This window comes from Eptatretus burgeri, chromosome 7, assembly GCF_056783735.1.
Source record: "Eptatretus burgeri isolate ZD-2024b chromosome 7, Ebu_testis_v1, whole genome shotgun sequence".
In the NCBI taxonomy this organism is placed as follows: domain Eukaryota; kingdom Metazoa; phylum Chordata; class Myxini; order Myxiniformes; family Myxinidae; genus Eptatretus; species Eptatretus burgeri.
In genome coordinates, this window is record NC_140967.1 from 43,267,188 (window position 1) to 43,284,625 (window position 17,438).

General features: G+C 44.0%; 1 protein-coding gene and 1 pseudogene across 11 annotated transcripts in view; one reads left to right on the forward strand and one right to left on the reverse strand.

Annotated features, from left to right (window-relative positions):
- The window catches only part of LOC147023121 (protein dispatched homolog 1-like), a 122,366-nt gene that overhangs the window by 69,605 nt on the left and 35,323 nt on the right, over window positions 1-17,438 (forward strand). The window lies entirely within an intron of this gene.
- LOC147023122 (uncharacterized) lies at window positions 4,854-8,652 on the reverse strand (annotated as a pseudogene).

Consider the following 17,438-nt stretch of genomic DNA (forward strand, 5'->3'; position numbering starts at 1 on the left):
ATTGGGCTCATGGAACGGAATCTCTCTGTGACGGGGTTTCGGCTAGTTATTATTATTATTTTATTTTAAAGGCTCCTGTCACGCACTGTTTCGACCTTCAAGTAAACAAAAAAGAATTAAAGAAATCGAGGTGAAGAGAAGGAAAAATAATCTAAGAATTTTTGAGGTATTGGAAAACCTGCCTTTTGAAAAGGGGCATGTTATAACTTGGGAAAGACAGGAGAAGGTAAATAATTCCAGAGCTTAGCAGTGATGGAAAAGAAACAAACATAATGGCTCGCCCTTGAGTTGCCAATGGCCACATGATGATCATATGACGTAGTGCCTTGCTAATTATTTTGTGGAAAAAATAATGGAAGTATACAAGCAACCAGTTCTCGGGAACAGAAACCAAAGTAATATCCATCAAAAAGGGAAAGAGCCAACATTATAGTGCAATTCAAGTGAGTCAATTTCTGAGGTTAAATTGGGAGAGTTGGTGAGTTGGATTGCTTTAGATTCGACTCTCAAGTAAATATGTAGAGCTGGAATCTCCCCAGATGTGGGAGCAGTTCTCCATACAATAATAAATCGGTTCTTCATATTATCGGAGCGACTGTTCAGACGAGAAGAATCTTCGACATCTGAACAGGATTGCCGGTTCATTCGAGGCAGACAGCTCTTTGTACAATGTGGTGTTTTAAGTTATATTTGATGTAACAGTATTACCAAGTATGTTTACTGTATTGTGTGGTGAAATTGTAGAGCTTTCAAAGGAGATGGAAAAGTTAAGAGTTTTCGACAGAGAAATTGGAAGAAATTGTGTTTTGAAAGCGTTAAACATGATTACATTTGTGCCACTGAGAAATCTTGTCCAAATACAAGTTTATCGAAGTAGTTGTTTTTTAAAATACATTGTTGAGGTTTGCATAAGAGCTAACATGCAGAACATATAATAACAAAGGGAGCAGGTGACAAGAGGGGTAGGAGAGGGAAGCACAAAACAGTTTTGGAACAGAGACGTAAGGAGATCTGTTGAAGGGAGAGGGGTGGGGTGGGGTACACAGGATAAACAATTAGATGGACACTGCAGGGACTTTCAGGAAGGAAAACGGAATTTGAAGGAGGTAGCTTAACGGGGGTAGAAAAGATAATTTGTTTGTATGGGGGAAGATCCAAGATGGTTGTGAACAGCTGTTTTGAAGACCTGGAGGGAAGATGGTATTGAAGAGTGTGTGGGAGTTTATTCCAGAGGCAGGAAAATGGCAGAATGAAAGAGTGAAGGTGAGCAGCGATTCTTGATTTTGGCAGTTTCACCAGAAGGGGGTTGCTGGTGGACCTTGAACGCCCTGTGGAAATGTGGGAGGCCGGAGATGACACTGGAACACAGAAAGACCACCAACCTGCCTGTGGTGTGTGACAGACAGACAGACAGACAGAGAGACTCGGCTTCATTGTGGGAGATCCCAATGATCCTAAAGGCCTTGGTTTCCACAGCGTGAGGCCGAGCTGGGTGTGAGGTGGGAGCACCAGCCCAGAGGGGAGAGCAGTACTCCATCAGACGGCGGATGAAAGCTGTGTATGCGTTTAGAATCTTAGGTGTGCCAAGGAAGGACTTTGCGTGACTGGCTTTGGAGGCCAGCTTGGAAATGTGGCTTTCCCAGGAAAGATCATGGCAGATGGTGTGGCACAAAAGCTTGAAAGAAAGGACTTCTTCAAGAGGTTTATTGAGAAAGTAGATGGAGTGGGATCTTTCTCGATTGTCTTTTCAGAGAGACAGTGAATGTGAGATTTGTCAGGATTGAAAGGCATGTTCCAAATTTTTCACCAGTTTGTGATTTTATCCAGGTCTGCAGAGAGTGAAAAGACTGCTGCTTGCCAATCTGAGGGATGGCAAATGGTGCGGCAGAGCGTGGAGTCAACAGCAAAGGGATAAAGAGGATTTTCGAGAGTTGTAGAGATCATTGATGAAAAGCAGAAAAAGCACAGGTCCCAGAACGCTGCTTTGAGGAACTCCAGCCTGGACACAGAGGTGATGAGAGGATTCCATAAAGAGCCTTGCGTTGTCTGTGAGCTATGAGTGGAGATTGCCTTGGATACCATAGAAAGAGAGTTTGGTGAGCAGCGTGGGGTACCAGACTGTTTTGGAAGCTTACGATGTGTCCAAGGATATGGCTCTGATCTCATGTCGGGCATTGAGGACCTCCATCCATTGTTGGCAGAGCAGAAGCAGCATGTCCGGGGTAGAGTGACCTGGTCTGAATCCAAATTGATGATCGGAAATCAAGTCATTGGAGAAGAGGAAGGATTTAATGTCTGAAGCGATGATGGATTCTATGACCTTGCTTGGGAGCAGGCTGATTTGTCTGTAGTTGCAGAGATCTGTTTTTTGCACCTTTTTAATGCAGAGTGGTGATGTTTGCTGATTTCCAGGCAGATGGGAGATGACCGTGAACAAATGAAGGTGAATAGAACAGAGGATCAGGTGAACAAGAGCAGCAGAGCAGGTTTTTGGTAACACAGGCTGATGCCATCTGGACCGGTTGCAGAATCGGAGTCAAGGTTTGACAGCAAGCTCTCCACCTCATGAGGAGAAAAGGATACAGAATCCAGGAACAGCTGGGGGTGACTGGGTAAGGTGGGTACAGAAAGTGATGGGCTTGGGACACAAGATTTCGAAGTAAACAGAGTTTTGGCATTCAGCCTTTTTGTGGGCAGTGTTAGCTGTGTAGCCATTTGAGATAAGAGAGGGCATGGAGGGGAATATACACCAGAAACAGACTTGCCTATACGCCACCAGGATTTGTAGGAGGGAGACGGGTTTAAGAGTTCAGACGAGATAAAACGAGATGTCGATCAAGCAAGAGAATATGGAGCAGGTGTGAAAGACGTAGAGGAATGTAATGTTGTCGTTCACATACGAATGCATTTGGTTATTTGTGGAAGAAAGATCATTGATAAAAAGGAGTGTCAGAGATAGGACAGAACTCTGAGGGGCGCAGCTGTTGGTGGGGAAGGAGGGAGTGGTTGAACCATCAACAATTATGGCGATAAAATGTCCGGAGAGAAAGCTAGATATGAGAGAGCAGAGTGACTGAGGAAAGCCAAAAGCGGGGGAGCTTGGAAGTCAGACCCCAGTGCCACATTCTTTAAAAAGCTTTTGAGATATCAAGGGCCACAACAAAGGATTTCCCAAGGTCTCTCAGAGAAGAAGACCAAACATTCCTAATGTAAGAAAGTATTTCACTTGGTATAATCTCACCTTGCAGAAGCCATACTGATGGTCAGAGAGAAGATTGTGAGATTGAACGTCTCAGTTCTCATTTCCAAAAACATCTTCAAAGACTTTGGAAACAGTACAAGTTGGAGCAATTGGGACGATAGTTTGAACGATCATCCTTCTTTTCAATAGGCTGAACTAATACATGTTTCCAGGAAAGAGGAAAAGTTTTGGTTTTGAAGCAAACGAGCAAGCACAGGTGCAAGTTCTGAGGCACACTTCAACATACGAGTTGGAATGCCATCTCGTCCATATGCCTCAGTTGTTTCCAGAGAGAAGTACATTTTTTGACTGCATGGAAATAGATTATAGGGAGATTTATAGGATTGGTAAGGGGTGCATTCGGGGTGTTGGAATGTTAGTTTTGTTAGAGTGGAATTAGAGGAGAAAAGAAAACTGGAGTTGCTTTGTCATTCAGAAAGACTGCTGTAGTATCAGAATGGAAAAGCAACGGAAATGGAGTGTAAAAAGAAGTTGAAGAGATGCTTTTGGCTAAAGACCAGAAAGACTTGCTCATGAAAAAAAGAGGAGAGGTTGTCACACTTCCTTTGGGTAAAAAGAATGCTTCACCTCACGAATAACATATTTGCAATGATTTTGAGTGGAGCTGAATGCTGAATGTGAGTCTGGAGGAAGAAGACTTTTTTCCAGGTCCAATATGCCATGTCCCTTGCACTATGGCCATAGAGCAGGAACGGTTGAACCAGGAATTAGAAGAAGAGATCGTCTTAAAAGAGAAGGGGAAATAAGCCTCCATTCTTGCAATAATAACTTCATGAAACGCCCTGCGAAGACACAGGCATTACCAGAGGAGAGGCAGTAATCTTCCCAAGGAAAGCCAAAATATAATTTCCATAAGCCAATCCAATTGGTGCTATTAAAGTTGAAATTGTGTCGCTACAATGCAATGGATTGGAGGTGAAAAACAGGTCCAGAGTAGTGGCAGAGTGGTCGTGACGATCTAGTCCATTTGCCATTTTGAGAAGCGATGAATTGTCAAAGGTATAAGGTTTTTTTGGTTGATTTGTGATCCCAATAGGTCCCTGAAGTATTCCAGCTGGGTTGTCCTCAGCACAACTTTGGGCAAACTTTTTAATATGCAAATTAGGTCTGCCATTACTGAAAAATCGATTTGTATAATATCTCTGCAACTATGCATGATAATGTCACAGAAATGGTGTCTATTCCCATGTTTTCATGGTCAAGGATTAAGATAAAGGTATTAAAAAAGTTACCACATCCATATATTTTGTCTTTATGCAAGTTAGTTGCCGCCATTACCGAAAAATCGACTTTGTTGAATATCTCTGCAACTTTACATGATAATGTCACAGAAATGGTTTCTATATCTATGTTTTCATGGTCAAAAATTAAGATAAAGGCATTAAAAATGTTACCCTATCCATATACTTCAAGCTGTACACCATGTTGGAGGATCATGACATTTATTACAATGACAAAGTAACAATCGAATCACAACAAAAACGGAAATCATGGAATTGTTAATGCAGTAATAATGTTGCACAACATATTCATTCCAAACTAATGTTGCATTTGCAAACTAATCCAAAATTATCCTCCAAACTCCTCAACACTAATCATCATCATCATCATCATCATTCTCCGCATCATCCTGCACATTATCCTCCACATCATTCCTTGCCGTAAAAGGGTTGAAACAGCCTTCACTACCAGCGCACACGCAATAGGCCGTACATGACATGGTATGTCTGTGGCAGCTGCATCCCTCGGTACTGCATGCCTTGCCCTCTGCTTTACATCCACAGTTATGACATCGATGAGCCCTTGTGGAGCCAGGGGACCTATGTCAATGACAGGTGATGGAATACCATCATTTAATTCCCATCCAAATTGTGTGATGTCCACACAAGGAGGAGCCTGCTGATCAGCAGCCTTCCACAACATCATCTGAAGGTGTGCTCGGCGAACATGAAGAAGCAGATTCACTTCTGTTGGAGGCAATGCCGTGATCTGCATTGGCTTCCCCTTCTTCCGGGAGTATAGCTGATAGCGTGTCATACTCATCGAAGTACCTGGCTGTTGACCATATAAGGCTGTGAAGAACTGTTGGCCTGTGTTCATGAAATCCTCGTGCGTGACATCTTCCTCGCCCAGGACCTCAAACAGCCCTGGGAAGTCACCTTCCTCCAAAACATTCAGAGCTCTGATCTTCCCCTTGTTGAATGGGTAGGAAACTGTGTCACAGCCACTCAGTGCATGCATTCCAGGTAACTGGAGACACTTCTGGCCCAGAAGCATACAGCTCATGTTGATGTCAATCACTGCCCCATTCCAGCATTCCATCAAGATACTGCAAACATTGTGCAGCTGCATCGCCCACACCCAATACATCAGTGTCATCGCTCAGGATTCGAATCACCACCATACCAGATTCGGCAGCCTGTAGCAGGTATGAGATCATCGTGATATCTGCCTCATCATTTGCAAAGCCACCATCTCCACTCTCGATCGATATATCAGCACCCATGTTGAATGAGGACAGCACCCGTGAGAGTTCCCGCTTGTTGTGCTTGTTCTTAAGAATGGCATCACGATTAGGAAGTGGACTGCTGATGGTGAAGTTATAGTCTGTTGAACCCTCGCCACCACGTCGCTTCCTCTCGTGGTCTTTTGCTGAGATATCATTATACCTGTCAAATACCAAAATCTTCTCGGTACCATCAGGATAACATGAGAGACGACGCTTGATACTCTCAATGACAATGGAGGCATCCCCTCTATGTGGCCATTTGATGTGGTAAAGCAGCTGCTGTGCATCTACAGTACGATCACGATGTCTGGAGTTGGAGCATCGAGTTGTTTCACACCCAAACGATTGGCAATAACAGATTTGTTGTCCTTGCGTAAGCAGCCATACTCATCGATGATTGAGGGCGGGAATGTACACAGTTCGTATTGAAAGATGGGTGCTAGCTTTAGCTGTCGTTGTTGTCCGACCATCAGAAGGCGGATGAAGATGGCCTCCATGTCAAAGGCGGTCTTGCTGCCAATCTTCATGCCTCGTTTGAGTTGTAGGCAGTAGGTGACTCATTTCTAGTAAGTGCCACGAGATTTTGCAAGCAGAGTGAACGTGACCTGCACTAAAGAAGTAGGGCAACATCCGCTCCAAGCAGAGTTGTTGGAAGAGCCAGTTTCCCTCTCTCTCTGCATGCAAGAACCGATGAGCCAAGAGCGTCGGTTTCACCAGATTATCCACCCACTGTCTGCCCGTAGGATTCTGCCTTGCATATTACATGTATGACACGATTTCCTCAAAGCTTTTTTCACCACCTTGTGGACAGTTCTGCAGCAGTGCCACTGACACCATGCAAAATGCTCTCATGGCTCTCACCCATGCCTTCCCATTCATAATCCCCGTCATACCTCCAAATGCTGCTCCAACCAGAACATCCAGACCCGATCCCTTCTTCAGCGTTCCGATGAACCCTAAGAAGAACATGATAATGTGCATCGCACGTGGACGAACGATAACATCCTCAAACCTTGTCGGATCCCACCACTTTACCTGCTGCGCAACCATGTACAGCTGCATATCGATGGGCAGATTTGCATAGCTCATTCCCAGTTCACTTAGTGATTTCTTCATGTATAGTAGTGATGTGAGTACTGTATCAGGATGAGATGGTGGGGCATCTATGAGAGGACCAAACAGGTACACTGTAGCAGTCTTGGAAGGAGATGGAGCTTCCTGCCTGGCAAGTTGATTGTTGAATCCGTAGCACTCCATGCTCTCGTCGGATCTTAGCGAGTTCAGCCACTGTGTGTCCTTCAGCTGAGCAGCGTTGAGACTGTTCTCTGGCACAAACATCAGCATACGAGACTCCTGATGTCATTGGAATCATTTGAGGGTTGACCTTCTTCGGTCCCATGTCGTGCTGCAGTGGGATCGATCGACTCGTGCTGATGTTGAGAGAACGTGCAGCTGTTTTGAGCAGGCGCGGCATGACAAGGCTCATGACTCCAGGTTGAGCACTACCTATCTGTTTGATTCCAGCGGGATGTTGCTGAAACTCGTGAGCCATGATGTGGGTGGCTCGGCGTCCATTCGGGGTTGACACTAGAAGATCAAGATTGTCAAACCAACCAAAGATTGGTCCAACATTTCACATCAAACCCATGGCCTGGTGTATCATGCTGCTTTTGTCACCCGAAAACTTTGCTGCTGATTTTCGGAAGCGAATGACCTCTTCATGGGACACAATGAAGCCATGGTCATGTAGCAACTTGATCATCTCCGAACTACCATGCCTGTGTTGTAACTTCACTGCTAGCCCCAGTGTTGTCTGGTTTCTGATGCCGGTGATGTGGCCTTGAACCGCTTGGGTCAGGCTAAGAGACTGCTGGGTCACTTTTCCACTAGAAACCAATTCAGCAATTAGTTTCAACAAAGTTGGGCTTGTCTGTTTGAGCGTGTTGCTGTGAGTGAAGTCACCCGTATCGTAGCCTGCATTGTTGACCTGGACTGCTCGTGCCTTCCCCTCACCTGCCAGACTACAGTGTCCACGCTCTGCTCGTCGACCGATTCGTCCTGAACCAGCTTCAGAGACTTGCCTATAAGATGCCTGAACCCCACAACAGATGCACAACCCTCCATTCGTACTACCACGATATCACTACCTAAATAGCTAGTGAGTTTCGCGAACATCTGTTGGAGAGATAGCAAGCCACCGAGACCACAATACATATCGTGCAACTCAATGGTGGTCCAGGTACTGACATGTTGATTAGCATACATGTCATCCACTACGACCTTCAGAGCATCATCATTGAGCACAATAGGATCAGAAGATAAGTCAGCATACTTGGGAATAACCATGAACTTATTAAAACACTTCTTATGGTATTGTGCTTCAGCGGCTGGTAAATCTGTAAGAGCACCTTTGATACGGATTTCAACTTTTCTACCCCAATCATCATGCCTCTGTTCACATACATCTAGAAGCACATCTTTGAATGATGTAATGCCAGGACGATCACTGGTTTCACACTGGACTACACGTTCCCACCTGTCGGGGTGCTTGGGATCTTTTGGATGGCACTCATCACCACAAATGAAACAATGTTTCTTAAACTCGAATGTTGGAAGTTGCGATCGTCTGATCCCACTTGTCTGCGGCTCACTCTCGGACATGGGAAAACCTTCTTTCCGTTTCTTCACCACGTATTTCGCCACATTGTGTTTAGATGTGTACACGCAGTAGCATGCCTTATGACAGCCCATGGATGCATTTTTCTTATGTGTCCAGGACGGTCTGTAACTGGATACAGACATCATCGTCACCCCGCTCCATGCTCCTCTGAATCAGTGTGGATGCCTTGGATTCTAACTGTGTTGTGTGATCCTTTCCCATAGCAGCCCAGGAGCAGACACATTCCGCGAGCCATCGTTATATCCTGAAGACAGAATTGGATATTATTGATAGTTGCCACATGTACATCAATTAAATAATATCAAATACATATAATATACATATAAACCTTGATGTGGTAACATTTTTAATGCCTTTATCTTAATCCTTGACCATGAAAACATAGGTATAGACACCATTTCTGTGACATTATCATGTAAAGTTGCAGAGGATATTCAACGAAGTCGATTTTTCGGTAATGGTGGCAAGTAATTTGCATAAAGACAAAATATATGGATGTGGTAACATTTTTTAATGCCTTTATCTTAATCCTTGACCATGAAAACATAGGTATAAACACCATTTCTGTGACATCATCATGTAAAGTTGCAGAGATATTCAACAAAGTCGATTTTTCGGTAATGGCGGCAACTAATTTGCATAAAGACAAATATATATGGATGTGGTAACTTTTTTTAATACCTTTATATTAATCCTTGACCATGAAAACATGGGTATAGACACCATTTCTGTGACATTATCATGCAAAGTTGCGGAGATATTCAACAAATCAATTTTTCAGTAATGGCGGCCCTAATTTGCTTATAAAAAATATTGCCCAAAGTTGTCCTGAGGACAACCCAGCTGGAATACTTCAGGGACCCCTTAGGATGACAAATCAACCAAAATACCTTGTACCTTTGACAATTCATAGGTACACTACAGTGAACATAGGAAGGGCAAATGGACTAATCTGGAATATTGGTCGGGTGGTTGATAATTTGCTCAAAATCATCAAGAATGGAAAGTGTAAGGGCTTTAACCATCTGTGTGGGAATATTTCAACCTCTTTCTGTGGTGTCCATTGAAGTCGTCTTAATGGAATTAGATAGTCAAAGTTGTAAAATTTGTGGAGTTAGGATAGCAGCTGATGAAACTGAAACGAAGAAAAATCGTGATAGTTGGGAGACAAATCTTAAGCCAGATGATGTTGAAGTTTGGAGAGTCAAGGTCCACAAGGTGTACACCAGGTATGTTGAATTTGCAATTAGCAGAGGACTCCTCCTTTGAAGCAGAATTGTGATTGAAGGTTATAGTTACCTTCGCATTCTGCGAAAGGTTGTGTGTGTGTGTGTGTGTGTGTGTGTGTGTGTGTGTGTGTGGGAGTGTGTGTGTGTGTGTGTGTGTGTGTGTGTGTGTGTGTGTGTGTGTGTGTGTGTGTGTGTGTGTGTGTGTGTGTGTGTGTGTGTGTGTGTGTGTGTGTGTGTTATTCGCATAACTCAGAAAGTATTAAACCAAATCGCTTGAAATTTGGTGGGATGATGGGTTATTATCCAAGGAACATTTGATTAGATTTTGGGAGCGATCGGGTCAAAGGTCAAGGTCACGGAAAGGTCAAATTCGTATTTTTACCATAGCGCAGTCAATTTTGATCTAATTGGCATGCAACCGATGCCAAAATGTTCAGAATTCATTGCCCAATCTTGTGATGGGTGACATGACACAATTATGTCATTACCCTTGTTTTTAAAGAAAATGTCCCAAATCCTGGCATTATAATCAGTACCAAAATATATGTTTGTGGGAGATGCCAGTGATTATTTATTTGTTTGTTATTCGCATAACTTAAAAAGTGTTAAACCGAATTGCATGAAATTTGGTGGGATGATTGGTTATTAGCCAAGGACCATTTGATTAGCTTTTGGGAGCAATCGGGTCAAAGGTCAAGGTCATGAAAAGGTCAAAATCGTCTTTTTACCATATCGCGGTCAATTTTTTATCCAATTTGCATGAAACTAATGCCAAAATGTTCAGAATTTAATGCCCAATCTTGTGATATGCAACTTGACACAATGACGTCATTGCCCTTACTCGCGGTTAGGGGTCAAAGGTCAGGGGGGGTCACGACCTTGCAGATGTGCGTATTTTTATCATAACGCAGTCAATTCTTATCCGATTCGTATGAAATCAGCACCAAAATGCTCCTTGTTCTGTTCCCCACACTCTTATGCCAAGAACAAAACAGTAGCGGCGGTGAAGGTATATGCTCCCTACGAGTGCCCGTTCTAGTTGGAAATGTGAAAGGAATTCATGAGAACATTCTTTTACAGTTGAGTCTCCAAGAGAAGCAAGATATGACTGGTACTAAAGAAATGGTGCTCAACATAGGAAAGGTTGGATGAAAGACCACAAATGTCAGTGATATGAATAGAAAAAAAAGAGCCAGGTTTATGAGAAAGGCAAGGGTCTGGGGAGGGACCAATGCTGCTGCCTGATCCCTCCCCCTCGTTTGGTCGCAGATACAGCCAGGACTGGAGATTCTTTGCACCCCGTATTGCCAGGTACTAGGGGCTGCAAACTTCTTTGACTTTTCCATGTTTATGTTGCCATGGCAATCATCTCGGTAACTTGGCTTGTGTACGTGGTATTTCAAAAACTGCTGAGCATGTAGCTTTCATATTACACGGATGTATTCTTCATACCACACGAAAGGTGGGGAACCTTGGTTATCAGTTCCTTGTTTCTAATGAAAGTAAGGTCGTGGGAAGATGGTTTGGAAGCGAGTGAGATTGCGAGCCAAAAGGAGAATAGAAGAATATTTTTTAAATGTGGTAAATGTTTGATGTGGGCAGTAATGGGAATAGTGGTGACATCGGGTCATCTGTGCTGGAGAAAATGTCGAAAAATGGCACACCTCAAGGTTGTAATGTATCTGGTAAAGGAACATTAATACTTTCCATCTGGGAAATTTGTCGATAAAAGTTGTTTGTGCTCTGAGTGGTAATGGTGTCATGGTAATGTGTGGTCAGAGGTGATGGTGTAGCTATCATCTACAAATGAGGCCTGAGTGAGTGCAGGCAGTGATCAAAATGTAGACCAATTACTGCACCAAGGAAGACACACACACACACACACACACACACACACACACACACACACACACACACACACACACACACACACACACACACACACACACACACACACACACACACACACACACACACACACACACACACACACACACACACACACCATTTATAAACGCACAAATACAGAAAAATGATGTACTGGTAAGTACTTATAATTGCGATTTTATTTGAAATTTTAACCTTAACTTGTAAGCTATTGACTCAACTGCCCAGATCAGCTGGCATCGAGGTTTCGATCCTTTCAGCCCAGAACCTCTCCAAATGGCAGATCCACAACCCCGGTTACAGGTCCACATCAGTAGATTACTCAACATCAATGGACCCACAACCTCATAGTTGTGTCCAGACAGTCAGTGACCACAGCAATGCAATATCCTTATTCAAACTTATTTAATTATTACTTTTATTTAAAGTATTACTACATTCGACCAACTTTAATCATACACCACTTTATATGATTATATTGTTGCGGTATTCGCGCCCGCCGGCGTGCTGACGGCCACGTAACTCGAATCGCGGCACGTCGCCCACCGGACGGACAATCCAGTCGTGACCCTCTCGGACTAACGCCGGGAACCAGTCACGGGTGGACCTTTCGGTCTCACCGCGATCGAGCCAATCAGCCCCCGCGTGGGATAGGGTTGCTCGCCAAATTCGACCTACCTAAGTACCCACGCGGAGGGTAGACCGGGCGATCGCACCTCGCCGCAGGTCGACTTCGGACACGGGCCACTTAAGCGACCCGTTCCGTACTATCGGGATAACCGAGCGGTGTTATCGTCGGCCTCGACGGTTCGATTAATTATCGGGCGTATTCAGCCCACTACCAACCCTTTACGTGAAGCAAGATGAGGATTCAATGGGAGAAATGACGAAGCGAAGCGGGAAACAGTTCAACACAAAAGCACATTTATTCGCGGCACACGGGAAGCACACATATACAATTCCACCAAATGCACACAGAAAAGAAAAACACAATGCAATTTACACAAAAAGCAAATATAAAAGCGAAGACACAATGCAGAGCTAATACCGACTACCGAGCACACGGCAACACTTATACAATTCTACTTCACAGACGGCGCCGACAACATATACCCAAAACCAAGGAAAAGAAATACCCTCAAGGATGAGGCGGGCCTGAGGCCGAGACCGGGTCGCGCCTACCCGTCTGGTGATGAGACGCGGAGCGGCGATGGCGCCTCAACTCCGCGGGCCTCGCGGACAGTGTCTGGTAGGGGGTGGGAAAGGGGCCCCCTTGGTCGCACTATCTCAGCGCGGGGGGAAACAGGAGGGGGTTGCTGATGCTCGGGGTATAGAGGATCTTTATTATCCCGCGACGAGCGTCTCCACCTCGGCCAGGTCGCGCTGTCGGCCTCCCTCGGGTGCAGCTTCCTGCACGACGCGAGCACCCCCTCGTCTGGTGTCGCCGCCTTTCCACAGCTCCGTCCCCTCCGTTCCGACTCCAACGCACACGACGAGCAGCTCCACCGCCCGCGAAGTCTTGACTCTCTGTTTCCGACTCTCCTACTCTCCTACTCTCCGCCTCTCGACTCTCTTCTCACTTCTTCTCCTCCTCCTCTGGACTCTCCTGACTCTGCTCTTCTCTTCTGACTGACGAACACGGTCCTTTTATCCCCCCGTAGCTTCGCCTTTGACCCCCTCCCTTTGACCTTTCACCTCACTCCCCATTGGCCCGAGAAAAAGTGGGCGTGAAGGCTTTTTGATCCATAAATTTGCATATATCGATCGCCCTGGGGGCGTGGCCAATTCGCCCCTCGCTCACCGATTGGACGGCAAAAAGTGGGCGTGTGTCGTTTTTGATCCGTTTTTGAAGCACAAAATCCGTGATTTTGTACACGCTGTTCGACGCGCGCCCTGCACGAGTCCAACACCGGTACCCACAGCGGGGCAAGAACGGTGGCGATGCTACGGTTGCGAGGTGTCACGTGAAGGTCGTGGCGGTTGTGGTGAAGCGGCATTGTGGTTGGTGGTTGATGTTGTGGTTGTGGTGGTAATCATGGCGGTTGGTCCAAAATAAAGATAGCAAAAGAAAAACGGCTATCCTGAAGAGTCGCAGCACGCATATATGACATGTATTCCCACTAGACAACGGGTTTGGGCCTAACTACACATGCACTTACCGAGATACCTCACCTAAGGGACCTGAATGGTGGTTTGCGAATTTGGTAACCACAACAATATGTTAAGTGATAAACACATTACCTTGCAGACATGTCCATTACACAGCACCTCCATCTAACCATCGACTCAAATTGTCATTCAAATATTGAAACTGTCATTTATTACCGATTTTAACATGCTGCACTGTGTCTTCACAACCACCAATAAATTATATCAATGATTTTTTTTTATCCTGTATTTTACAAATGAGTTATTTATTTTATTTTTTATCTGAATACCTCCATTATTTAATACCATCTATAAGTGTTTGTATGTTTAATCAATAACATTAATTAAAGAATTTACCTCGCTAAAATAATTAATTCATTATTATTATTATTATTATTATTATTATTATATCAAATGCAATGCAATAGGAACTTGTTTACATGAAAACCAATCAAACTTAAATAACAAGTTAAGTACCAGGGAGATGTTTTTATTGGTGATGAAACCATTAAATATGACTTCATTCTGCAGGAAGGATCATTTGAAAGATATAAACTGTCATTTGACCAAGAAGGAGCTGGTGTAAGGGGTGTTGAATGGCGGTTAAATTTCATCACGTCGTGTCAGGGTATGAAGAAGTTGGCTATGATGTATTTCAGAGCAAACACTTTTGGGAAAGTTTACTCAGAGAATTAACAAGCTCAAATGAGCTAAGATCCTCGTCCTCTTAACGATGACGTCATAAAAACGAATATGACGTCATTGTGATGTATCAGGTTTGCGATTAATTATCTGTGCTAATGCCCGGCTTGATTCCCGCAAACAAAATTCAAACAGCTTGCCAAGTTTTGGAGATAATGGTATAGGCGATTTCCATTCGCGGGGATATAATGACGTCAACTTTTTTTCTAGGAAGAATTTCCAAAATCGGAGATGGTTACTTCCTGCGCGTGGGCTTTCTGCATATACATGGCAAGTTTCACGAAGATCCGATGAAAACTCTGGGTTGTGAAACAAAAAATATCAAAAAATAGGAATGACGTCATAAAAATTGATATGACGTCATAGTGATGTATCATGTGCGGTAATTAATCTCTGCTAATGCCCTGTTCGATTCCCGCAAACAGAATTCAAAAAGCTTGCCTAGTTTCGGAGATAATTTTTTAGGCGATTTCCATTAGCGGAGATATTTTGACGTCATAACTTTTTTTCTCGGAGGAATTTTCAAAATGGGAGATGGTTACCTTCTGCGCAGGGTATTTTTACATATACAGTATATGCCTAGTTTCAGGAAGTTTCGATGAAAACTGTAGGCTGTGAAACAAAAAAGTCCACAAGAAGAAGATGAAGAACAACGTGAGTAAGACTTAGAGATCCTCCACGAGGATATAAAAAAACAAGTTGAGGTGAGGGAGATGGCTAAAAGGAAGGCGATCGGATTCATGAAAGTTGAGACTCGAGAAATATTTATAGATTTGGCAAGACATTGGCAGATGCAGTTTAATGTAAATAAATGTTGGGTATGAATAATAACAATGAAAATAGAGATTACATGATGCGAGGGGTAGTCGTATCTGGGGGTGGTAATAGATACGGGGGGTGGGGGGTAGGAGAGTGGAGGGTAAGCAGACATCACAATGCCAGGCAGCGACAGGTAAAGCAAACAGGGTTTTCAGTCGTCTTCATAGGGGAATAAATTATAAACCAAAAGAGTTGGTATAAACACTACAGTGCAGGAATTTAGTGAGGTCCCTCTTAAATTTTGTATGCAGTTTTGGTCATCATCTGAGGAGGGACATAGTTTCCATAGAGAGGGTACAGTGGTGTCCAGCTTTGAGATTGATTCCAGGGCTAATAAGACCAAGTCATGAGGAATGTTTGAAGGAGACAGGACTATACATGAGAAAGGAGGCGATTACGAGGGGATCTGATTGAGGTGTTTAAGATAATGAAGGGTGTGGACAAGATAGATGCAGAAGAGCTTTTTTCATTGAGTGGAATGGACAGTGCCACAGTTGCATCGTAAAGAAGAGAGTTAGGACTGTGGCAAGGCAAATGTCTTTGCTCAGAGAGTTTGTAAGTGTTTGGAATGGTCTAGCTGCAAGGGTAGTGGCAGCAGAAACAGTAGATAGTTAGCATTTGAATTCAGTACGTCAAAGCCTTGGGGATACAGTCATGGCCCAAAATATTAGCACCCTTGCACTTTTTTCAAATAACTCAATTTTCTTGAAAAATAAGTTGAAATTGACCAAAGTATTTGGTCTCTACAATTCTGTATTTCACTGTTAATATAACAGAATCTGCTTTTAATTTAGAACTTAATATATTATTTTAAATCAGAAGATAAAATGAAACGGCATTGACAAAATTATTGACACCCTCGACTTAATATTTGGTAGCACAAGCTTTGGACAAAATAACTGCAGTCAAGCGTTTCCTATAGCCATGAATGAGTTTCCTACACCTCTCTACTGGCAGTTTGGCCCACTCTTCTTGTGCAAATTGCTCCAATTCTCCAAGATTTGAAGGGTGCCTTCTTTCAACTGCTGTTTTCACATCTTCCCACAGGTGTTCAATGGGATTTAGATCTGGACTCGCTACCGGATTTAGCGATGGCCAGGTGGGGCCATGGCCCCGGGGCCCCCACATTTTGGGGCCCCCCATAATTTCGATGACATTTTGAAAATCCCTTGAAAATGTGCTTCTAAAGTTTTATTGTCAGTGAATGAAGATTGTAAACTCTTTGTAAGGATATCTTTTCAAAATTGTCCGTCATTGTGAGGGTCCTTTTCAAGCTTTGGCTTTTTCAAGCCGTTTCTTCCACGGTCCACAGAACGGATCCAACGTGGTCAAAAATTCCTGGGGCAAGCCTCGGGCATTGAGGGCCCGCATTCGGATCTTTTTTTGGATCGATCATCGATGCTTCGGATGGTTGAGCGTGGCCAACTAACAACGGCACTGCCCGCCAGAGCCCAGCAAGCTAAGACGGAATACAGAGGTCCAGCCAGAGGAGAGATGAAAAGGTGAAAGTCGACGTGGTAAAACTTGGCCAGGCCAGCACAGCACACGGCTGGCAGGGGTCGTGTTGTACACACTGAAACTGCGGCTGGCAGGGAACGCTGTCAGTACCCTGCTTACTGGCGCGCACAGCACAGTAACACTGTGTGACTTTCTATGTTCCAGGTTTGTGAAACATACTTGTTGGAAAGTCTTTGCTGTTTCACCATATGTATGAATGTTTGGTACTCTTGTGCCCATGAATGTTTCATGCAATTTATGAATACCTTGTTGGTGTAATGCAAGCCTGTAATTCTTACTTTCTTGGCGTTTTCCCACCGGATATGGTGAGAGCTTCTGGTTTCTTGTTGGTTGGTGTAAGTGAACCGTCGCCATATTGTCTTTGCTCGCTGAGCGAGACTTTCGTTATTCGTGCCATTATATTAATAAACATTGTGTAGAAAGGGAACTTCGGTGTCTCGTCTCATCCAAACCATTTGATCACGACATTTTCCTGGATCCGCTGTTCATCGTTATCCTCCGTATTAGCAGACTTACCGTAGGTTACCGGAACCTACTTTTCAATACTTGTTCGTGATTCTGGTACGTCCCACGTGCACTCTGACGATATCTCGGTTACTCGGTACCTACCAGCTGCAGAAACCACAATGAGCGGCTTTGGTGATGACAGGCACAAATCCAGGGCTCCACGGAAATATGACTGTG